Source organism: Anser anser (assembly GCF_964211835.1).
Source record: "Anser anser genome assembly, chromosome: 6".
Taxonomy (NCBI): Eukaryota; Metazoa; Chordata; class Aves; order Anseriformes; family Anatidae; genus Anser; species Anser anser.
In genome coordinates, this window is record NC_139726.1 from 7687667 (window position 1) to 7713248 (window position 25582).

Here is a 25582-nt window from a genome sequence, read left to right on the forward strand (position 1 = left end):
GGTATACTAATAAAATATTTCTCAATCTGTTTTGAATATGACAGCCAGGATTCTGAGGTTGGTGGAAATTTTCAGGTATGTTAGGTAGCAGCTGGAAACCACAGTGAATGAACAGTCCTAGTGGATCAAGCAAAGCTGCTGAAAATTAATTCAAAGGGTTTCTAGTGTGCTGCAGGTGGAGAAAAACACATCAACTGTATGGTTAATTAGGAAGAAGTGTCATCTTATTATTTGCCTAGAGTTGCCTGGTTTTAAAATAGTAAGTAATCACAGCAAACTTTTCAAGAACAGGACAAAGTTCCAGAATTGCCATGAGCATTTCAAGCATTCATAAACTGACTTTTTAAGGGGGGAGTGGTAACCCTGGTCCTGACGGGTAAATAAGCTATAATTAAGTTATTCATTTGCGATGTTTTATAAATACTGCATTTTCATGGCTATCATTTTCTGTAAAAGCTTTTGAAATTTATAAGTCTTAAAAATAGAAACCTAGTTTTAGGGCTTTGTCTACACAGAAAAGTTACTGCAACATTAGCAGTGAATCACACTACAAAACAGCTATTCCACACTGATTCTCTGTGCAGATGTTTCTAATGCCTGCCATGTGGTAAGATTGCACACAGTGACAACTGCTTTGTCCCATCCTATTTTGCAGCAAAACTTCCATGGAGGCTTCCCCAAAGATTATCTAGCTCAATAATATTACTCTAATTTGAAGCCTCACTAAGGTGTAATGTTGTCTCTGCAATGCGAAGGGGAAGTCTTTTATAGGAGGTATATTTTGAATATAGCAGAATATCTAAGTTTCCTGTAGAATAAGAATGACTATCATTACTGACGTTGATATTGGTTTAGATAATTACAGTTAGATTAAATCATGAAAGCGCACATCAGCATGGCTGTTCTGGCTGAAATCCTGATATTTTGAAATCATTTGAGTGGCAGAAAGTCGTAGGTATTAATTGGGCCTCATTACGGAAACAAAAAGAGATCTTGATATGTCCTAAGGCTGCATAACAGTAATTTCCATCTGTTTAAAGACATGTGCCAAACTTAGAGCACTGGAGAAATTATTCACGTCCAAGCTTCTGGGATGTTTGGAAGAGCTCTGAAAGGAAATTGTCAATATTATCGGCAGTGAATGAAATGTTTGGGGCCTTAGTTAAAATTCTTAGACATTGTCCATAAACCTGTGGTATGGTATGAGCAATACCAACCAGTAATGCTAACTTGTGCAGAGTGAGACACGCTTCTGCGTTCTGGGGGCTGCTGTATCCATCCTGTTCGAGGGGTAAGGAAGCAGCAAGAAGGAAGGAGAGATGCCTGAGAAGCTGTCCCATGTGTCTGTGATGACCGACCTCTCAGTCAGTACACAAGACTTGATCCAAGTAGTTTGGTAATGCAGCCTAGAACCCAAATTAGAGCTAGAATCTCCGAGTTAAAACTGTAAAGGGTTTCTATTTTTAGGATGTACCAAATATACTAAGCAAGTGCTTCTGGCTGGTGATAGCCCATTTCATTAATCATGTATCCACGGGTAGGCTGTGTGTGTGGAGGACCGCGACCGCAGCGATGCTGAGAAGTGCTCCCTTCCTTCTGCTCAGTGCAGGGAGCTGACGCTACGGGGCTGCTTCCCATAACCCAGGTAGCTTGTTGAAAGACACTTCAAGCCCCTCTGCAGGTCGCTGCGTTGCACTGTGTGAATATCACCTAGTACTGCTTTTCTGCACTTCTGCACTACTGTGCACTTTCCCGTCACATACGCTGGGACAAAGTCAATAGCTATGATGAGTCGCTAGCGTGTTACACGACTTGATCATTGGTTTGGTTCCAGATGAATAAAAATTTATCACAGATCTACTGCTCTCTGTTAGTCACGTTTGTGTTTATACTAATGTCACTGAGAAAAATGTGGATCGTGAGATTAAAGCAAACAGAGAATAACATATCTGCAGCGACCTGCTGCAGGAATTGAGGAAAGTTCGGTGTAAAATATGAGACCAAAAGCTGGACAGTTATTTCATATTAGATCCAATCTGTATGGAAGTCAGCAGCAGCTGATTGCATTTCTCCGTTGTGGTTGTTTCTTCTAACCGTGGGTTCACATTAAAACAGCGCTTTGACATCAAAATTATTCATTTTATTTTAATGTGTGGCGTTAAGTAAGCTGGGTGGCAAATTGTCTTCTCAAGCAGATTGACTTGTTTTACCTGTGGGGAAGGAACAGCTGAACAGCTAGGAGGGAAATCTGCCAGTTCAGGAAATTTATTGTAACTTAGGTAGCTGAGAGTGAATTGTTTGTTTTTGAACGCTAGCTTGCTTTTGATGCTTTTAATCTAACTGAAGTCTTTATCATACCATTTGAAATTATCCTCAGGGGCTGAGGCTATCACTGAAACTTGAAAAGTAATTGATACTTATTCTGTGTTGTTCACTGTGTTTATACGATTACAAGATGAGTTTTTCCTCTCTTTATAGCATGCCATAAAATCTTCAGTAGTGTAGTAGAGAAGGCAGCGTGATAAACCAGAACAGCCTTCATTTGATATACCTGCCCCTTTCGAGCCAGACAAACAGAACGGAGGGCTTTATTTTGCAGGAAGACTGAGAAACTTTTCTTGTCACAAAAATAATCTCTGGCTGTTTCATCATCCCTTTTGCAAAGCCACACTTGGTCCCCTTCCCTGAAAACTGTTTAGCTGGCTGTTACGAATTGTTATATTTCACAGATTTAAGGTAATCATAGCATATTGTTGAAATCCTGTGTGTTGAAAGTGGGTGTGCAATTTATCGCCATCTTCTACAACAACCCAGGATTTTTCAAGAGGGCAGCGGAGGGAGGCCAGAGGCCTTGAATTGAGGCCCTTTTTGGTAAGAATTAATGTTGTTGTTCAGGGGCCTGTTGGCAGTACAGAGAGCAGCAACTCCCAGACTTTAATGTGTTGGTGGCTCCATTTTGGCTTTAAGCAGGCAGCGTACCCTCTGGGGTTTTACCTGTGCTGTTGGATCAACTTTCTGTGGGTCCCAGGGGTGCTGTGGGAGCAGCGTACTTGCAGGGTGTTTCAGGTAGACTGTTGTTTATAATAGTCAGTTAGGAAAACGGGATGCTTTTATCAGCCCAGCGGTGTGTCACAGTATGGAATTATGTGGTATTAAAACAAGGCGTGTTGTTGTGGCTCTGATTTGACAAGTCATATGCTGGTAGTGGCTCCTCCCCGTCCTGCTCTGAAGACAGAATTTGAAAGGCCCAAAGAGAGCTTTAAATGATATAAATGTTTCTCAAACAGTCCCAGGATTGCTGTTTTCTTGCAGCCTTTGGGAGAGAGCGGAGCTGAGGGCCCCGTTTTGGTCACCGTGTTGGGCCTCACAGGCCCTGGTGTGGCTGGGCCCTGTGGCGACGCCGCTGCCTTGCTCTCACGGCAGCGCTTTGGCCAGTGACCACAGCTGCTCGTGGGTACTGATTAACTTTGTGTGTGCCCTTTGGCAAATAGAGTGGGTGATAGGGCCCATCAGATGGTTACTAAGTCCTCATCAAGGGATCGATGAAACACATGCAGGTAGATAGTGGGCAGCTGTGTTCCCGCCTCAAGCTCACCCTGCTGGGGCAGGAGCAGGAATCGGCCTCTTCATGACAGAAAGGCAGAAGTAGGAGCAGTGGCACCCCACAAAAAGAGCTTCCCGTGGCGAGTACAAGAAGAACTTGGAGTAAAAGCCTGGCAAGGGAGAAAGTAGGCTGCCCCAGTCAGTTCATTACTTAGTTTTCCTCCACAAGCAGTAATGCACAAGGGGAAAAGAGGGCGGGCATCTGTTACGGAGAGACATGGGTTATCACTGGGAGTGAGAGGGCAGAAAGAGGCTTACAAATGGCCGGGAGCTGGCTGCCAGCTCCCAGCGTTCAGGAGGTCTGGTCTCTGTGAGAGCTTTCAAAAGATGCTGTGTTATCCCTAACACCATCCCAGCTGTTAGGAGTACGAGTGCTTGTTCGTTCAAGGGAACTGTTTGGAGCTGTTTGCTGTATTATGGATTTGCATTACGTGTTTAAAAGCAATTTACATAAAATTTAGTTCTGATTTGTGTAATCTTCTCTGAGGAAGTTTTCCCCTTAGTACGTTGATGTGCTGCTACCTCTGTGCCGCACAGCGTAAGGGTACAGCTTCCAGCCAGATCCTTATCTCCATCTGGTGCGTGCACATGGGAGGACGGTTTATAAAGCCATCTGAAATATATAAATTGTATTCCTTATTTCCTCTGCTCGGTCTGATTACCAGGTCCTGTAATAGAACAGGAGCGAGGCAATTCTGTGACTGAGGGCTGGAGGGTGATATGCTAGCACTCGCCCTCACTTTGGGAAGATGACCAGCCCTTCCTTTGGTGGGTGAGGGTGTCAGGGTGCAGCCGGAGGAGTGCAACCATCGAGTCGAGAGCTCAGGGCTGTGTAGCTGGCATTCCCCGGGCAAGAATCTCTGCTCTGACATGTACAAAAATGTAACTGATTGCTCCAATCCAACGGCCAGTTCATTGATTAAAAGGGCAAATGGGCTTTCATCCAGGAGTGCAGCAGAAAACAAACAGCTAGGCTAGAAAACAAGGCTGTTTAACCATCTGAAAGAGCATGGAGCCATCACAGCTGCTGCAGAACCTGTCACGACTTGGCTGCCAAGAGGCCAGATGCTCGCATCAGAGGAATGTGTGTTTCACAAGCTGATACCTCTGCTTCCTGACACACAGGGACACGTCCGAAAAGGCAGGAGGAGAGTGCAAAAATTTAGTCAGCTTTCCCATTAGCTGCCAGCCTTGCTGGAACGCCAACACCTGCAGAAATAGGTATTTTCATAGGAAAGAAATTATGGAAATAACCTTCTCCTCTTAGTAGATACCGCTTGTGATAACCAGAGAGGGACCACTGTCCATATGTGAAATCAAACACTGCATAACTGATTTAATGATTGGACCCATTGGAATCTAAATTTTCAGAGACTTACCCGTGTGATTAAGGATATACAAAAGCCCTTGAACGCAGGTTGATTTTGGGCCTGCTCCAGAATGCACTAATGCCATTGATTTCAATTAACTCTGGCTGAGGTCACTGGTGGCTGAATCAATCTCACAACTCCAGAAACAACAGGAAAGGCAAAGAAAGAATAATGGCTTAAATCAGGAAATTAATGAAAGCCAGTCAAAGGTACTTGTATTTAGTAATCACATTTAAAATGTTTCTGAGTTCCTTTGCAAGTTAAAAATCCAGCTTCTGCCTCCCCTTTCCTGGCTCAAGTGGCAACACTCAAAATAGGTTTGGTATGATTTGCTTAAAAATGTATTTTACAATGAGGCAATTTATAGTGAAAGTCAATGTCCTTTGAAGGCATCACGTCAATTTTCACCTGTGAATGCTTTTTTGGAATTCTATTGAAGCATAAACTATGGAACTGAAAAAGACTTAGGAATTGATTTCAAATCACTGTTACAGCTGGAAAAATGGTAGGTGCTCATTTTAGTTCTCAGTTCATCTAGAAAGGTTAGATAAAACATTTCATTTTAGCCATTCTTTTTCTTATCTGTCAGTATATGGAGTCAAGTTTATCCTGGCACTTAAGGACGGGATTCCCGTAGCGTAGGATGTGAGGTAGAGGAAATGTTTCTGTGTAACTGTCCTCTTCCAGGAGGTGGAATATCGTCTTTTTAGGTGCCGGAGTGCGAGGTACAGGGGAGCGTGCAGCCCATTACACAGAGCTGTCTGCGAGGTGGTGGGGAGCGTGCGGCAGTACGTGCGCAGAGCAGGGCTGGGAAGGACAAACCAGATGGATAATGTCCCGTGACCCCAGATGGGGCAGAATGGCCAACTGGGCACACTTACTGTTCTTACATCTTACTTGCTGCTTTCTCTGAAGCTTAAATTCGTAAATGTGACAAAGGAGAGATCTATTGTTTGTTCCAGCAATAAAACCTTTCTTTGCTGAGGACCTTTCCCCTATTCTTGACATGCAGGGGAGGTAAAAAGCTTTGAAAAATCACCTAGTAAGGTTAAAACCTAAACTGTTTCTGTGATCAAAAGCTTACCAGCGTGATCAAACTGCTTCAGCTGAAGACCCTTTTTTGACAGTGAGTATTTGAGGAGATTCATACACCGCCTCCACACATTTCCTTTTATTCTCTCCACATATTTTTACTTGGTTCTGTTGTTTATCCTCCCTGCCAGCTACCCCAGGCTTAGAAAAGTGTTTACTGTGCTAACATGTGATGATCCCACATGCTTTTAGGTATTTGTTTTATGAAACTGATACTTAATTGTGATGGTAAGAGAGAATAATTTTAATTTTCAAAGAACATTTTGCTTCCAGTTCCCTGGTGCCATTCTGGGGAAATTTCTATGATATTTTAAGGATCAGCCCAAGACTTCCACCCGTATGCAACTCCAAGGAGGGCAAATTCTGCAGCCTGTGATTTATTTTACTATTTTTCAAATTTGCCCTCCAGTGATCTGAGTATTTATTGTGGAATAATAATATAACATATTGGGATTATTGTATTCTATATAATATGAGCTATTGTATTACATTATGCTACATAACCTTGTATCGTATTGTATTGCAATTTGTTGGGATGGGAGTGTCCTGCAGTTTAGTCCTTCTAGGTTATGCTGTTCTTCAGTCTGCCAGCCTGCCTGCCCTTGCCCCAGGCATCGGGTACAAAAAGGCTTTAGCACGGCCCGCGGGCTCACTGCGTGAAGCTGTCCTGAAGCACGCAGAACTCCCTGCGCTGTTAGGTGGCCCTGGCTGGAAATCCTCTCAGCTCTTCCCACCTCCTGTTCAACTGATGGGAGCCGAGCAGCTCACACCACGGCTTTATGGCTCTGTTGTGGAGAAGGGACTGCAAGCATCCGGGATCCCAGCTGTTTTCTGATCTCGTGCTGGTGAGAAGCAAACAGCGGTATTGGAGATAGTATGGATTTGTATTAGCATGAGACACTGGGTTTTTAACAGATCCTGCCTACGCTGGGGTAGGTGAATTGACAAGCTTTACTAATGTCTGCGTGTACTTAGGTCACTTCATTATGTCTCATCTGAGCTGTCTGCCCATTGAAAATGTGGCAGCGTGAAGCGGAGTTAGTCCCTTGATGCAGTCCTCAGATGTTCAGCCCGGGAGCGACTGCTGTAGCTCAGGACTTCCACTCATTTATCTTTGCAGTCAACCTGTAGCTCGTCAAGGACAGGCTTGTGTTGTGAGTTTTGTTCTAACAAAAGCCATGGCATTCCTGCCAAAAATAAGCTGTATCTGCGCAGCCAGTAACTGTATCTTACGATGACCTAGAATAGAAGTTAGACGGATAAATGCACTTGGAGGGTGAGCTAATGGCCACTCCCGTAATAAGGGCTGTAATGTGAAGAATGCAGAATCTGTTTGTCCCCCCACATGGGAATTCTCATCTTGGGAAGAATAACCTACTGCTTAACCCCACAAGCCTCAATACTGGTTTCTACGCACGTTTATTTTTGCAAGATCCACCAGTTCTGAAAAGGATTAAGAGAGAACTTATTTTGGTGGAAGTCTCCAAAAAACTGGTTTCAGGGAATTGATGCCACTGCCTTGCAGAGCTGCCTGACCAGAGAGGTCTGCCTGGTGTCTGCTCTCCTGATCCTCTGCAGCTGGGCGTAGTTAGCCTGGAAACACATCACAGTTCTTTAGGAAGTTGAGTAAATGATAAATTTGCTAAATACTACAAATACTTCCTGGTAACAGGCTGTATTTTCTCTTGAGGGTTGTCCTTTTTCATTTCATGAAGTATCTGGCTTTTTCTATCAAATCAGGGTTTTCCTTGTTTTATGAATCTTGCTTTCTTCTACAAGTGTGTGCCTGCATGAGCATCATGCTACAAACCAGTTTTGTTGTCAAGAGAGCTGAGTGTAATCTGTGTTTTGTGTTATTTAACGTTCATCAGTACTTGTAATGGCAGGTGAAAAAACAAATCTTATCCTTGGCTCGAGATGCTGCACTGCAGGCTGGCATTGAATTTAAACAGAACATGCCCCTTCTACTGATCTTAAGGATGGGCCTGTTCCCGCTGATGTCTTGTGGAGCCGTACGTGTGAGCATGCAGTCTCTTTTGTGTTTTTTTTTTTCTCTTTTTAAAAGGAGTAGCTGCAGCACAGCACTTGCACAGCTGGGCCTAAAGCTGCATGTGTTGAAGCGCACGTTATTGCATGTTACGTGTTAGTACTCACTACTCCCATGGCCCATGTCATCTTCAAAGTATTTGGAAGGTTTCCTGGACCAGGTTTTAAGGAGAAGACACAAACCCTTGCTGACTGTGACGGAAGATGGAGCACAGCCCCATGTGGCAGGGCGGTGAATGCAGCTCCTGGTGGCACAGCCTGCTGTTGTTCCTGGTGTACTTGGGCTGATGAGCCACAGGAGCGAAGGTAGGGGAATTACAGCACAGCTCCTTCAAGGCACAAGCTTAGGTGTAGAGGCAGCGCGTGCTGGTGCGAGTGGTTCCAGCGAGCTCCGTGGCTCTGTGGCAGGAGGGCGTCGCTGCCACTCAGGGCAAGCACCGGGGAAATGAGGCAGTTTGTCATCAAGGCCGCAAAATTTTTTTTAATGATGCTCTTGCAGGCAAGAGTAAGATCTTCAGCCGGTGCTAACCGCTGTCGTTCAGCTGTGTCATTGCGACTAGCATGATATGGCTACGGTTCATACATCAGCTAAGGATCTGGCCTCAGGTTGATTTGCTCGCTGTAAATCCAGGCAGAAATGCGGGTTACTACTCTTATGTGTAGTAGTTGAGAACATCGTAAAAACTTGGCTTCAGCTCATCTCTGAGCTCAGGTTTCTGTTTTGTTGTGTGTGGAGCGTGCAATCAAGGGTGTTTGGATGCGAGTGGCGAGGCGTTTCCCAATATTGAAGCTCTTTGTGTGGAAGAGCGTGCAGATAAGAGAGAGCTCTGTCCGTCACAGCCCTTGGTGGTGCCCTTCCAGCGTTTGAAGTTCTGACTTGAAAGCACAGACTTCTGAGAAACCAAGGCACAGGCTCCCAGCCCCTTTCTTTCAGCAGGAGCTCTCAATGACAGGGGATAGATTGAGATGAGTGCCTGTGCCAGTGCTCAGGTGAGTACCCCCTGTCCTCCAGGTGCTGAGTGGGCGTTTCAGCTCCAAAACACCTCCTAGTCCCGGACCTCCAACTCAGGGGAGGAAAGGTCAGTATTTACACCCTCATCACCGAGTGAAAAACAACGTTTGAGGCTGTCTCTTGCTTTCTTATATTTTCACCCTTGGAAAGTGAGGAGAGTTTCTTCAGAACACACTGTAACTGACATTGAACTGGCTTAAATCTTGTAAAGATAGAAGTCTGTAATTGTGTAACTTTTAAAATTAGGAATTAGTTGAAATACTCATTTCAACTTACTAAAACTCTTTGCTCTGTACTTTTAAATCCATGCAGATTTGCACCCCTAGTTGCATATCTTTAAAATAAACAAAAGAATTAGGAGAATGCAGGGGTAAATTCTGAAAAAGGCACTGCTGACACTTTTAATTTTTCTTTTTCTCCCTGCACTCTTTGCATTTTGCAGCTCTGGTTAAGTTGTTCTTAATTTTGTGCTTTCCCTGCAAACACTGTTTATTCATTCTAAGAAAACATCAGTTGGGTAAACAGAAGTATTTATGTGTGTAGCACTGCAACTCCTACTAAGATGCAAATTGTGCTGCAGGGAAGATAGTTTGTGCTTTTCTTTCCTCTTCTCTTTTCTTTTTTTGACAGTCAGTTAATAAAGACTCAACAATAAGCAGCTGCCTGTGATGTCATTTGGGACTTTGTCCACAGAGCTTGTATTTACAAGTACTGAGCAACTACATAGCAGCAGAAAACCCAACTATCAGCAAACTTCATGTCTGCTGTTACTGGAGGACTTCTGTAGTGCTGTGGATGGTGCAGAAAGCTAACTCTGTTCTTCTAACCACAGACTTTTAAAGCTTGGTAAATAAACACTGGATAAACTCGAGAGAATTTCTGGACTGCAAAGACTTCTTACGGTTCTGAGTTCTCCAGGGCTGGCATGTTTTGACTGAACTGCTGCAAGTAAGACTTTTGCTGTTTTAGTGTTTTTATCATCTCTGTAAAGCTTATTTTTCTCTAGGAATTTGTCAGCATTGCTGTTTGTAGTTTAACTTTAATTAAAAGAGCAGCAAGTATGTAGTTAGTAATTGCAGCCATGTATCTGTAATAGGATAAAGGACAAATGAAAACTTGAATCTAGCTTTTGTTTGCATGAGACTGCACTGAAGTGACTCTCTTAATATAATTGGTGAAACTCTAAGGTTCTTAAAATATCATATTGTCATTAATCAAACAAAAAAGCAGGCTGTCTTTTAAACATTGTTCTTTTATCAGTTCATGGCATTTATTTGAATACTCAAAATTAGTGTGGATTTTTAATATCATTTCCTTATAGTTTTTAATACATTTTCTTTTAAAACTGTTTTGCTGCTTATGCAGGCAGAGATTTAAAGTAAAACTTGGCTATTTCTACTCCTTTCCCTTGTTCAAGTTCTGGAGGTAGTTAAGTTTAAAAGAAAGAGTCATACACTGCTTTGAAATCTGACGCCTTTTGGATTAAATGAATTGTCAATTATATGAGAAACAGTCATTTTTATTTTGTTTTGAGTATTTATGTTAGAAATCCAACAAATCCTGACACATCAGGACAGAAACACTACTACTTTGGTAACTGCTGTGAAATAAACTTTTTCTGCACTGCCTGCTGTTTGAGGACAGAGCTATGTTTATAGCCACCAATTAACTCATTTTCGTGACAACCAGGTGAGATTGTCATCTTGTTATTCCCATTTTACGGAGGGGGAAACTGACCCAGAGCAGTGATTTATTAAAACTTAGTTTACCTTCTTCAAAAGCTGGTAACAAACCACAGCTCTCCTGCTTCGCATTTCAGCCCTTCACAGGAGCCCGTTCTAAATTACTGCAATTTCAATTGCAGTGGCTCTTCCAGAAAGTAACCTGATCACAGGACCGTGTATGAGGATCTCTTTTATTACTGTTTACCTCTGTTTAATGATCTTTGAGGAGACAAAGCACATTTCTAAAGAATGAAATCAGAAATCTATGACTCTGATGGGCAAGTATATGAGGCTAAGCCAGCACAAATCAATCAAACAGGAGGATTCCTCCTTAATTATCAGCACTGACTTTTTTTATTTTATTTTTTTTTGCCTCTCCTGCCACTGACTGTTTATCAGGCCTCTCAGTCACACACAGCAACAGATTACTGGTGCTTCACTCTAAGGCTTGGGTGGCTGCAACTGCAGATGCCTCTCTCAAGTGACCTTGCTTCTATAGCAGATCAAAACCTGTCTGTCTTTTCTTTTGATGTTTTAATGTGGCTTGGCATGTCAAGATGTGCAACTTAGGACCCGTTGTTCTGTCTTTGGAATTGAAGCGTATTCTCTTGGAAGGGAAAAAAAAAAAAAAAAAAGAGCCCTAAATTTAGCTCTGCATTGATGCCATGCCATGAGAATGGCAAAGGTTTGGGGGGCTTTAAATAGGGGCTTCAGTGAGGGCATAGAGTTTTATTCTGTGTATTCATCCTCTCCCTTCAGAAATAGTATAAATAAAAAAGTTTATATGTTCCTTAAAAGAGTTTTTCCTTTAAAAGACCTTTTTGTAGAAGCTGCCACTGAATTTAGAAGTGAAGAACAGGGCATCGTGATAGAGCCTTTCGCTGGGGAGAGGGAACAGGCTGAAGGCGAGGTGGTTTGAGCCCTACCACGCTGACTCCTGTGGCCAGCCTTTCCTTCCCTCTGTCAGCCTGTGGTCAGTAATGATGATCTACTGCTGTGAGCTGATAAGTGTATTTACATTTGCAAAGTTCAGGCATCATGGTGGCAAATGCCTACAAGACCTTCATAACAAAAACTGAGATTAAAAAAAAAAAAATCAGGGCCCACTTAGTTTTCCCACTTAAATTAATTTTATGTGCAAGTCTTGGTCTTACAAATGTGGATCTCACTCCTGTTTTAAGAAAACTTCATGGACTTTTCTGCTCTCATTCTGGTGCATAGCGTGAGTTGCATACAAGTGTTTTGAGGCTTAGATTTAAACAAGTAGAAATCTTGCCCCATTAAATGCACTGTGGTGAGGTACAATTCCCCTTCCACTTCAGTCAAGAGCAAATTTTCAGATAATTGCTTTAAGAGCAGGAGCAGACTCTCGAAACCTGATGAGCTTGAGGCCATTTGATTTTCATTTTTCTTTCTTACATTTCCCTTCTCACATTTACATTTTCTTTCCTATATTTCGATGTAGCAAATTAGGCTACAGAGCAAGCTCGGTTTTCAGTCGAGCGATCCCCTGGTTGGATTTTCCCTGGGTAGAGGCTACAGGTCTGAGAAATAAGCCCAAGGACACCGCATATTATCTGATAACATTGTGGGATGGCATTAAAGGGGACAATTGCCAGCAGAATGGCAATTCTTCGGGCTTTCTGGCCGTCTGAAAAGAAGCAGGATGAGTGCAGACTCCAGCCTGTCATCAGCCGACAAGTGGGACTGAGGTTGGGATAAAAGCCATGGAACAAAGGTGCCAAGGGGAGCACAGCTGGCTGCGGAGCTTAGCGCCGCTTGTCCAGGGCCAGGCACGGTGAGGTGCTCTGCCGTGTTCAGCTCCTGGCAGGACGGGAGTTATGCTTCCCAAAAATCCCTACCAAAACTGCTAATACACCTTTGGAAGCTTTAGCATCTGAAGTGAAGTTTTATTACTAAAATAGGATAAATGTACAGTGTAACTAAAACACGAACCATTAACACTTGTACTGTTCCGTGCTGCCTGATGATACTTCCCATGTACCACGCAGAAACCTGAAGTGCATTAAGTATTCCCTGATGGTTGCATACATTGGTCACGGTGTTTTGGGGATGGAAAGTTAGACTGTTATTATCTGAAAAATACTTAGAAATCTTGTATGATTCCCTGGACTGGCATCCAGAGCTGGGGTGAATCCCAGGGATGGGGTCTGTGCTGCAGCAGCAGGTTCTGGAAGCTGGCACTAACACTGGGCTGTGAATGATGTAGGCCCTGAATAGTAGCTTAGATTATAAAACGGTGGATAAAAATAATGTTGCTAAAAAATGGACTACTGGTATTGACACAGAACAAATGGTACTGGTAAACCATGGGGTGGATAAGCTGCCCACAAGACAACAGTGTTTGTTTTCCAGAGCCAAACTAGCCTTGGATAGCGTGCACACAATAGGTCTGTGCAGAAGCAAATATGCCATAAATTCTGGTCTTTGACAGTGCTAATTGATTATTATAATTCATTGTTATCTAAATTGTTAAATTCAACAGTTTACTGTATCCTTTTGTTTCTTTGTTGCTCAGACATAATGCAAACAGGAAGAGTTAATTACTGCAGGCACCAACAGAGGCGAATTTCATTGTCTGCTTCACTTTGATTGAAGCTGTGTTGAATCACCACTGTGGGTTGTCAGTAATGGTGGGGGAAAAAAAAAAAAGAAGCAGGACTCCTTGTGCAGTGGATTTGCTTTTTGGTGGTGGTTACCATTTGTATTTTGAATGCTATTCTTCTTTTTGCAGCTGGGTTGTATCATGCTTACTTTCCTAGTACTAAGTATTAGCTAATCGTGCAAACGGAGCTCATGTGTGATTTGATCCTCTTTGGAATCAGCAGCGCTCCTTGAGGAATACAGCACAACTTGACACACGAGTAAGAGGATTGCATTTGCTTCTAAAATGACTTACCCCACCAGACATGATCGCTTGGCTTTTTTTCTCCAGTGCTCTGGTGATGACCAGAGCTGCATCTGCTGGGTAAAAGGAGTAGTGGGGAACTCGAGAGGACACTAAAAAGGGCTTAATTTCTACGTGTTTCAAAAGCTCTGCCCCACGTTGCTGTTTTCTAAAATATGGGGTAACTTTGCTGTAAAATGTAGGATCTTTTCAGCTGCTTAGCTCCCTGGATCTGACAAAATGGTTCATAGCGATAAGATTTTGGGGGTTATTTTGCCAGTAGAGGGCCATGTTAAACTGGATAAAGTAACTCCCTCTTGGGCTCACATTTTCAGTGAGTAGCAGCTTAAAGCATATGGTTGTTTTCAAGGGCAAAATGAGTAAATAATTAGATTTTTTAGAAGCTACCGAATGATTAATTATTTAAAATAAGACTCACATCACTTTTACAGCACACCACAGTTCCGTGTCAGTCTAATTAGACTGAATTCTGATCTTTGAAATGCATCATAGCTACCTGTTTATTCGCAACTGTTCAAGGTTGATAGATACAGCTCTAATAAGTCATTAAGCTGACGTGATATACAGCAGCAGCATGTGCTTTTGCTATAATGACACAAATGAGAAAAGAATTGTTTTTCAGAGGTACAATCACGTTTGTTTTTGATGTGGCCTCTAAACTAGCTGTCATTATTCAGGCTCTTGTGCTGCAGGAGTTGACCTTTGGCAAAATATTTTGTTATCCTCAATCTTTTATACAGGCCTTTTGTGAACTCTGCACAGCTCTCATTTTGCTGATTGCATTTAAAGTCATTTATTGCACAGTGTTTGCCCTTCTAGCAGATGTTAAAGGATTCCCTGCCTCCCCCCTTAAAGGCTACTCCTCCGCAGCATCTAATTATAACCTACACAAAAGATTAACAGATGTTATAATTGTCTTTACTCATTGATTAAATAGTTTCTGCATGATTTGCTCTCTCTTCTCCCTCATTGCTGATTTGTGAGGTCTTTCTGGATAGGTCTCATGCATCTGCAGTTTGTTAACAGTGGCCATCTTCACAGTTTGTAACTTTTGGGTTTTGTGTTTCAGTCTGAGCAGGCTATATATGTTCTTCTGGACAACGTGATGGAAATGTGTTGAAATGGGTGTGTGATACTTGTTTTGGTTACGTATTTCTGTTTTCTTCCTCGTCTTAAACATTCCTTCTGAAATGTATGTAAAAAGCAGACTCGTTTTAATGAATATAAATTGGGGAACGAGGGGTGAATGCTGAGATTTGTTTGGCAGTGTGTTTGCCTCTGTATTTCAGTTGCCAAGTGGAGAGGAAATGAGTGACTAAGGAAAACAATCTAAGGAGAAACTTCCTAGTAGGAGAAAATTTCTAGAGAACTTTTTAAGTAGAACCCCAGAGAGGTCCCCAGTAGGACCATTGTAACGCCTTGGCTTTGCTTTTTGGGGGCGGTGGGGGTGTGGGGGTGGGTGTATGCTTTCATTTCACCTTCTCACAAAATTAAAGTTACTCAGTTCTTGAGCTAAGTAATCTCTTCTGTTTTGTTCCCACCCTGAGATGGGGGCTCTTTTTTTCAGGTGGGTCCTTAGTCCATGCATAACGGTGTTCTTATAAATCTTTTAACGTCTCAAACGAGGTCAGAACAAATGATGTTTCTTTTCAGAGGTGTGAAACGTCATGTACGTGTATTGTGCTTAGCTATCCTTCCTTGGTGGTTGGATTCCGTATAACGTTCTCCTTATTTCTTTCATTGGCACAGATGTGAGTTGCTGGTAAATCCACAAAGATCCCCACGACAGCCTCTAAACACCCCGAGTTCTGTGCAGCTGCATCTGTCCCACGGCCTCAGCCTGAAGCGCTCTGCCTTGCTTAGCTCTCCGTTACTACACGAGGAGATCAGTATGTCGTGTTTTCCGACAAAACCTCTGCTTAAAGAGGCTAAAGAAGAGAAACAGGGTAAAGGCTTGAGGCTTGAATTATGGCTTGGTTAGTCAAAAGTCAAAAAATGTTGTGCTGTTCCTCTGCCTATCCTCCAAATCTTGATAATGCACAAAACTGTTGCCTTGATTCCTAGTCAGCAAAACCGCCTCAAGTTGAGATTGGGCATATCTTTTCCTGTCGAGACCCTCATTGTATTATTTGCTACAAAAAGTACTCTGATTCAGTGTGGATATCTGGGCGTGCTAACTCAATTAATGCAGATTCACAGATACATGGGATATGCGGCGTTATTCTGCTTTGTTGACAGCATGGAAACACAGCATCTTTGCAATGAATGCTGGGCAGAACACCAGCTGGGAGACCTTGTCATACACCTATAGGGTTCTGGGGTTTTATCAGTTTTTAAAGCTGATCTTTTACTTACGGTCCATGAGTTTTACTAGACTGAATAATAATCTTTGCAGTGCACAAAAGCATTTGTCTGGGGATTCAAAACTGTTCTAGAAACAGAGGTACTTTGTTTGCGGGATTAATGAAGAACACTGTATCCTCCTTGTTTTCAAATGACATATCAGTGCTCCTGAATGCTTCCCATTTATGAGCTGGGGGGAGCAAATTATAGAGTCATAATAAGAAAATTCCAGGGTGCCAACTGTGCTTGCAAAGCATATTTAAATTATATAGACACCTGTCCACTACCAACTTGCAATATTTCACAGAGGTCTCTGAACAGCCTGCTGATGGAAATGACTTTTATTCAATACCAACCTGGTATGAGTTTGAAACACTGATCCAGAGGTGAAAGGCTAAAGTCCCAATTACCAGAAATCAGCCCAGTATGGGGATTGGATAAACCTGGTGCTAAGTCTTAGTTGCTCTTTCCAGTTACGCATGGGAAACGTTTAGAAATTAATGACTTACTAAAAGTTCAGCTAAATCATTAAGGATTTTTAACATCCACTGTTGGCTGCTACTGAAGGACACTTTTAAGGTGAAACCTGGCCTAACATTTTAATAAACAGTTCTCTGTTACGTCACTGGCTGTTTGCCCTAACATGTGAGACTAAGATCTTCGCCTTTATCTTCAAATTGCACAATTAAATGAAAGCACCAAATCAAGTGAAAGGAAGAGAAAAAAGTAGAGCAATCTGAAAAGTCTTGCCTGGCCATTCTCCTTGCTTCTCTGCTTGGGAATCTGTAGACTTATATTTAATTATATGAGCCTTTACTAAAACTAATAACTTCCTTCCCTTAAGCTCCAGGTCTGTCATGGGTTTATTGATTGGGAATACATCATGATGTTCGTAGGAAACCATTTCTGTCACTTGTATTTACCAATCTTTAATCAAGTGAATTGCTTTTCTTCTCGATTACCACAAAAATCTCTGTCCCAAGAAAAAGCTTTAAACAGACATTGATGAGAATTTAGCGACGAGATTATGGTTTTTGACGCAGCCCTGAGAGGGGAACGGCTCACGAGATGACCACGCACAGCCCCAGGCAGCATGACGATGCAGAGGCAGGTACCACCACTCCTTGCCACTATTCCTTGCTCTTGGCAGGGAGGTCATTTTACTGATGGCTTCCGTCTCGCTCGTAAAGCACGCGCACAGTCTCGCTTTCCCCCACTGGCTATTGTCGGTTGTGGAAGCAAGTTTTTCTTTCCTCATTTTACTTATTCCTCTCTACCTGAGCTCCAGCTTTGGATCCTGTGTGTTACAGGGGGGATGCTGAGCTCGGCTCCGTAGATACCCACCGCGGTGGCCTAGGAGGCTGGATCCCCTGAGCTCCCACTGCACTCATCTGAGACGGGGTGGCTCACCCAGGGATGAGGTGGGGCAGAGCTGAAGCTCTAACTCAGAGGTTCCTCACCTGGGAAGAGAGGGAGGATGCGACACTTTCATGAGGCTTTAGGGCTCACCCTTGGGGCGAGGAGTCCTGTGGTACCAACCTAAACCACCCTCCTGAGCCAGGATCTGACTCAAAATATGGGTCAGTGATTAGCACTTCCTCGAAATGAGCCAAGTATGCTTTCTTTCCTCAGTGCCTATGTCCTAGGCTGTTCCCCCCCAAGAAAACAATTAAAAAAAACTCATGCTCAGGAAAGTACTTTAAAAGGTTATATTTGGGCTCAAAATAAACTTTAAAATTCAAAGCGCTTCCTTTAAAATGTATGAGTGTATTAACTCTTTCCCCTTCCCCACTAAAAGGACTAGTTTTTTTTCTTTTTTTTTTTTTTTCTGTTGTTATTTTCCCCAGCCAGAACAGAGGCAAAGCAATAACTTTGAATAACTTCAGTTATTCCAATGCTGCAAGTCCATAAACTATAATCTTAAAAAAATTATCTGAACCTGCATGGCATTGCTTTCAAGAAACAATTCAAGGAAGACAATCCTATTTGAGTAATTAACATGAATTCTACAAGTAAAAAATAAACCTAACAAACTGTTGCTACCACAAGCAAAAATATAATTCCGATTTTAATGAATTATGAACTTCTGAAACATCAGTGGAGTGCTTTTTTCTTTTGTGTCACTTTTTGACTTTTACTTTGCATTCTAAACAGGCAGGCACTTGAGAGAGAGAAATACTATAGGGTTTTAATAGTATGCTTCCTCCCTTTCTAATATTTTCTGGATATTACTGTATCCATAACCCGAATGTGTTGGATTATTATCTGTGATGGCAGACTATATGTTCTTTTCCATTTCGCTTGGTAGAACTGAGTGCAGATGAGTTAAAGATCGGTAGGATGACATAAAACATAGGAGAGTTATGAACCTTTTAAGTAGGAAATTTGTGAATGTTTTTAATTTACATTTTTATTAAGTTTCTGACAGATGGAAAAATCTGAAGCCAGTGTGTGACAGCCAGTCTTCACAGTGAGAAACTGAAGTAAGCACTGCAGGCAGCTGACTGCGTGGGGGTAGGACGGAGTGGCCCTTTTTTTATTTTGTCCCCAGAGGAAAAGCCTTCCACTCTAATAGTCTCTAATGTGGAGCAACCATGGCAATGTATAGGCTCTGAGAAGAAAGGGAGAACCCTTTTTTTTCCCATCAGGATCTTCAGACAACTGATTCCTGGCAGTATCCTCACTGTCAGTGCATTTCATTGTACTTTATCCCACCTTATTTTTTTATATGACAAGCGTTGCTCTGATTCTCTGGGAATCACTGTATTGGATTTCACTTTAGGTAATTTCTTCAGATACTCAGCATCATTTCCCTGTCTTTATTTCTTTTCAGCCTATTGTCAATAACCTAATCAATTCCTCCCTGTCTCTGCTGTTAGTACATGTCCCTCAAACCCGTGTAGATGTGGTCATTCCTTCCTATCTTAGAGTCCTCTTGACATTGTTTGAAACTACTATGAACAGACTTGTTAATCGTTTTCCCACCAAATCAATATCTTAATCGTCTTTACAGCTATTGTCTGAATTCCATCAAGTTTGTCTATATCCTTTTGGCCCAGAACTGAAGTCAGTGTTTGAGATGAGATCTCTCCAGAGTTGCAGAGAAATAAGTTGCAGGGCTGTTCAGTATGCCGGTGCTGTTCAGTGCTCTGTCACTGTCTGAGGATATATGGATGAGGACATAACATCTTTCATTTTTAACGTTTTCACAATAGTTTTCTTGGCTGTAAGCTGAAGATGGAGCTTAATCAATGTGTATCTGTTCCTTTTAATTTTACAGCCTTGATGTCCCACAGTCCTACATGCTCTGTTGTGTAACAAGAATAAAGCGAATTTGAAGTGGCTGGGCAAATCTCTCTGCGCTTTTTCTTAATTTGTGTCCATTGATTTATGGAGCGTACATCCCCCTACAAAACTGGAAGAGGTAGAGCTGAGTTGTACCCTGTTATCTTTCTGTTGTGAGCATGAAGGAGAGAAGAGACGTCCCCGAAGTGTGTTTGGGAACAACGGAGATGAATTTCTCTGGTCTGATCCCTGGATGAAGTTATGTCGGCTGAAATTAGCGTAGACTTGGTCTAACATCTGCAGGCTGAACAGCTGGGGAGCCAGCTGAAGGATTTTAGTGCCCACACTTAGATGAGCAAAGGACTAGAGCTAGTGGGTTTACTGTTAGTGCAGGCACCTCCAAATTCAGCTCGGGTACTGCCCGGCTTTTGGTTCGTGTCTGTACCCGTGGGCAGAGGTGACTGCAAGGGGCTGCTGCTGGAGTTATGGCTGGCCTAACTGTACGCATTTACAGGACTCAGTGGAGGAGCACAGCAAAATAAGGAATGTATAAAGAAATCTTCAGATAGAAATGTGTTTGGCGGCCTGTGTGGGAAGCAGCCGGAGCTGCACAGCATAATAAGCTTCAATCCCGTGCTACAGTCCTTTCTTTCAAGCCATAGGCTTGGTTTTGGATTTCCTGGCACTGGAAGAGATTGTCACCGTCTTTCCTCTCTTGTTCCTCCCCAGGGCTGCCTTTCCTCATGGTGGTGTGGAGGAGCTATTTTCAGGTCCTGCAGATAGCCAAGTTGAGCCTCTTCTTAGTTACTCTGTTCCTAGATGATGCAGGGATCACACGCGTTTCATTGTACCTTATCCTCCCTTATTTTTCATAGGACAAAAAGGGATTATGAGTTTGATTCAGCTTCTTTTCTGGGCTGTTACTGAGCGAGTATCTTCATTATGAAGATATTACCTTTAAAGTAAGGTTAGGCCCTGGCCCTCCGGGAGTGTCTGTACGGCAAGGTGAGATGTGAGACAGCACATTGCAACCCACGTTCATTAGACACAAATTCTGCAGTCTAGATGTTGAAATATTCCTTCTGCTGCAAATACCTTTTGTTATCTAAGGATGACATGCACAGCTGGGTGCTGAAGATGTTACTAGTAGCCGCAGAAATATTTCTACAGTACTTGTTTAATATTGAGAGTTTTACATGGAGCCAAATGAACATTTTAAAGTGTTACCCAGTGCTCTGTGGAGTGAAGCCAGTGGTCTGGGCATTATCACTAAGATAATTTTAATAATTCCTCATTTTAATGGGTTGGAGTGCCTCGGTAGGGAAATGGTCTTTGATTCTCTTCACCTCCATGGCTGGGAAGGACCAAATCAAGTAGCATTTATTTGGGACACTTAATTTCATAACACTGCATTCGTTCACCAAAAATGGACTATTAGAAAATGTTTTGTAGCAAAATATTTTATTCAGGGTGTGGAAAATGAGTGAATGAGAGGTAATTATGACAAAGGCTCCTAGCTATGTTGGCTCGCTGGTGTCTGTCGGGCTGGTGCTCAGGTCGCTCGGCCATCCCACGACCACTGCTGCCATCGTCCCTCTCAGCGGTGCAGGTGGAAGGGGTGGAACGTGCACAAAGGACTGCGATTTTTAGTGGTCCCTCTGGAATACAATTAGGGCAGATGGGCAGGCAGAAGAGATGCCGGCTGAAATGCATCTGTTCCAGGGAAGAAGCCGTATTTAAGCATGTTTCACAAGCTCCTAGGTCTAGTTTCAAACACTGAGCTTTTAATTCAGCAGTTTGCTTGCAGCTGAGGTCTTATGGGTGGGTTTGCAACTCTTGGGCTTTCTTGAGTAGTGTCTTGGTTTACATTAATGAAAGAAAAACACAAAGGAAACAAAAAAATCTGAGCAAACTCTAGGAATCTTGACTGTATGTTTTAAATTCTTCCTTGCACTTTGTCAGAAAAGTTCAGGTTTTGGATTTAATTGCATGCAGTGTTCTGAACCTTGCAACATATATGAACACGTGCGAATTTGGTATGTTAACTTCACTGGCCTCCTCAACCAGATGCTACTTCCTCTGTTGAAGATGTCCTATGAAGAAGCCTGTGCCTGACGGATTTGTCTTCTATATTAAAAATGTAGTGAAAAGATTCTTTTTGATTTCTTTGCTGGCACGCGAAGAACCAAAAATGACTGTGACTTCTTCATGAGTTTCCCATACCTGGCCATTATATACGATATGCCAGGTTTGGGATATTTGCTCTGTTAGTTTGAAACTTGTTCTTGAACTTAAACAAATGTTATTTAAATGCTGAGTTTCAATGTGATTTCCCCACCTTATCCCCTGATGTACCCACATTATCGTGTTGCATGCTAAGACCTTCCCATTCGTTTACAGCATGTAAATTTTGATAAAATCAAAATATTTAGCCATGAGAAACAACAAGCCCTAAGAATGATTTAGTAAGTTAGGGAAGCTGTTTCCAGCATTTCATACTTACCAGCCTGAAACCACAAAATGCCAGAGGCATCTTTATTGGCATATAAAAGGGACATTTGTTTTTGAACCTCACAATCTCCGCATAGCCCTTTAGGTGGGTGCATAACAACAGTTCCCCAAGTTTGGCAGTGCTTCACAAAGGAGACAAATCTGCGCTGAAGCCTACAGAGGTGCCTGTCGCTGTAGCTGTCTGCAGAGCGTGCCTTCTGCAGATTAACAGCCTGTATTGCAAAACATTGCTGGAGGAGTTTCAATGGCTGAGGGAATCCATTTTTACCATATAATAAGCTATATTATGTAATTTATAGTAGTATATGGTAATAAATAATGTATGATAATGAGTGGTTAGAAATGCACCCAAGGAATGGAAGCTCTGAGCCTAGTGTTTCCTTCAGCCTGAATAGCTTCTTGGATCTTACTTGGGTAACCTGTTCTTGGTTATAGGTCTTAGGGCATGCAGAAGGATTTGATTTCAGTGCAGGAACCAGGGATACATAACCATCATTGTCATAGCCTATTTCTTATTGATGATAACGCTGTAATAAATCCTTTTTTCCATCCTTACCAGTTGCTGTCCTGACAACAGATTCATGCTTTCTGTCTGCTTATCTTTCATCATTTTTGTCTCGGTAATTTTATTGCATGATATGAATGCTTCATATGTTCCATAAAAGCAAACAGGTAATCAGCAAAATCAGCAAACGGTAATCCTTTGACCTTTCCAGCATTCTTTGGTGTAATTTACTGGCGATTCTTCTCCTCCCTGCAGCATGGCCTGTGGAGCTCTGTGATAAAAATGGACAGCCAATGCAAACACAAAACGCTGAAAAGGTTAAGGCGTTGATTATGTTAGTCTATAAATGTTCATAGTCTTTTTTTTTTGCTGCCAGAAAGAAGATGAGAGCTGAAAATGGCAGTGGATGAATCACGCTTATTACAGAATACGGAAATGATATCGGTTCAACCCATTCTTGTTAATGCTGAAAGAACGTAATCTTATGCCCTCTCATTTTATGTCACTGCAACCCACCTTATCCTCTTAAATGAATGCATGCATCCATTTAATTAACCTGGTGAGATTCGGAGATATAAATCTTTTAAATGCTTCTCATGCAATTCATCTTGACAGCTGTCAGAGTAATAACATCTTTAATGCCATATTCTTTATTTTCTGATTTATTGAAATTCCTGGTATTATTTTGAGCACACTGATAGGTCTGCTAGATTTAAGCCCCTAATCTTAACTTGTTTAAATCCTAGAGGCAATGCTATAGAAAGCTTTACTGGCTGTTTAGTTTGCCAAATAAATGGAAGATTATCTTGCGTGGAAAAGGCATAAATGTATATTGAAAACTGTGGTTCAGACAGATTCAAATGTGGAATTTAGCAGCTGAGATGCTTTGTTTTAAACGCTGTATTTCTAGGACACCGTGCTCTGAGTCTGTTCAGTGTTGGCAAGTGATCACCATTAAAAATTTGCTTTAGACAATCCTATGTACTCTGCTGATTCCCTTTCAAGAGCTGGGATCAGAGCAAGAGGGATCCACGTAATTTGGCTCTCAAATAAGTCAACCTTTAGTTTCTTTGTAGACTGCCATGCATCAGTGTCATGGGAAGAAGACTAGCAAGGAGCCTTTTTCTGTATGGATATTTTCTGACTGGCTTGATGTATTTTGTTTTAACACAGCTTTCTGAAGCCGGTCAGAATACCTGGGTCTGCAGGCAGAATGGTACAGCAGTGTTTGCTGCTTTGCAATTCCCATAGTATTCCACTTATCTAAGCATTTTAGGGTCTTGCATTGGAATTTTTCTAATTTAATTAACTCATTAATGCTGGCACATGGCACATTCTCCTTCTCTGCAAAAATGCAGCTTGCTTATCTAAATAGCAGCCTAATCCAGTGGGTGTGCATGTACAATGCATACATTAGCACTAACAAACTGCTGACCAGCCTCAGCAAATACCTGAGTGTATTGAGCATTAGGCAGGCCATGCTCATGGTGTTGCTCTGAAATGCACTGCGGGCAAAATAAAAAACATTTAGCTAAGTTTCAGGTTGCATAAATGCAGATGTCGCTGTAGCTTTCTAGTTCCCAAGTGTTGAAGTTAGAAACATCAGCTCATAAGAGAATTTGGGAATTATTTTTTCCACTTCACCACTTAAAGTCATGACCAGGCTGAATACTATGATGGGGAGAGATAGGGGTGTGGTAATGAAACTGGTTTCATGGCTCACTTTTAGTCACTAGGCAGAATTTTCTCATCTCTCGCGAAGGTGATGTTCTCTGCTGTTAACTGCTCTGGTGTTTTTAACACTCTGCCATTTAAAAAAGAACAGGAAACACTCAAAAACTTAGTACAGACCTAGCGTTTTAGGCCTAGGAAGAATAAATGTAGTGATTTTGTAGGACTGAACAATTTTTGATCCATCGAATGTACATCAAGTTCATAATCCTGGAGCCTTTTGTTATTCCAGTTCTGAGAAGGCCTGGACAAGCTGTGCTGCACTTACTTCTGCTCCTTTTCCTACAAAGACCACAACAAAAGCAGGCATTCAGACATCAGTGTTAGCACCAGAGTTGGCAAAAGAACCCAGCTGTACAGTGAAAGACTCAATTCAATTCAATTAGGTTCTCAGGAAACGGAATCACTCCAGAGGCTGGTAATGAGCTATAAAATCTTTCACCTTTAGGTCACCTGTTCATTCTAACTAACATTTGCATTGATGAAAATTTGTACTTTCTCATAGCCGCCTCCTGACCTATGCTAGTGATATTATTTTCATTTTCCTTTCCTTGCTAAAGGGTAATACTGGTTCTGGTTATTACCTTTCAGTTTTCAGGTATGGCTGTTGAAAAAGTACAACTGGCCAAGTAGAAAAAAGGGCTTAAAGGTGATCACTGTGTAACTTTGGCCTCGTTCCATTACCTGAGAGTTTGATGTCCACATCACAGAAGCTGTCCTCTCATTAATGCTCAGACAGACAAACAAATTGCAGAGGGAGAATGTGTTAGTGCCCGCCAGGTATTGTGCTTTCTGGCAGTGGTAAGCTACGGTAAGCAGAGGGTGGGGAGGCTGAATTACATCTACGCTGAATTTAAACAAAAGGATGCTAGTTTCCAGAGCTGTCATTTGTGTCACTTGTCATAACTGCTAAATTTATACTAATTTGTGAGACGGAAAAATAAATACAGTCCATTTCCAGTTACCAAAAAGATTTACTACGTGTTAGTTCCCAGCTGGTATGTGTTGGCATAGCTCTGTTGAAATGTAACTGCACAGTTTCAAACTGTCTGAAAATATCTTGGCTGCTTATCTAAGGGATGTAATATTACCCGTTTTCATCAGCTAAAGCAATAGGCATCAATCATGCTTTGTTACTACTGGAAATGAAGAAGGTATTATAATCCGAGGAATTTCTTGCATAGATTATCGAGAGTGCTTTTCTATGTTAATCACACCATTTCTCCAGGGCATAGTTTTAGAGCCATCTCCCGAAGTAATGAACGTGCTTGTGTTGAGTACTAAAATTGCTGCACTTTAAGATACGTAATCAAGCTGATGCCTCTGGCTTGCTGGCTTTATGAACGGTGAGGGTACACAGTATTGACGCAAGATCCCACTTAGGGCTTCCCATGGGACATTTTTTCTGCATCCACACAAAACCTACATCTC

General features: G+C 42.1%; 1 protein-coding gene across 10 annotated transcripts in view; it reads left to right on the forward strand.

The window, feature by feature from the left end:
* Positions 1–25582, forward strand: part of NCKAP5 (NCK associated protein 5) — a 439736-nt gene that overhangs the window by 61665 nt on the left and 352489 nt on the right. For 2 of the 10 annotated variants that reach the window (XM_083841927.1, XM_083841924.1), the window contains one exon: positions 22797–22979. The exons of 7 other annotated variants lie outside the window; for them this stretch is intronic. The gene's annotated coding sequence lies outside the window, so the exon portion shown is untranslated. Of the gene's footprint in view, positions 1–9211; positions 10072–22796; positions 22980–25582 lie in introns of those variants that run through there. One more of the 10 variants, XM_083841917.1, reaches the window with a different exon arrangement.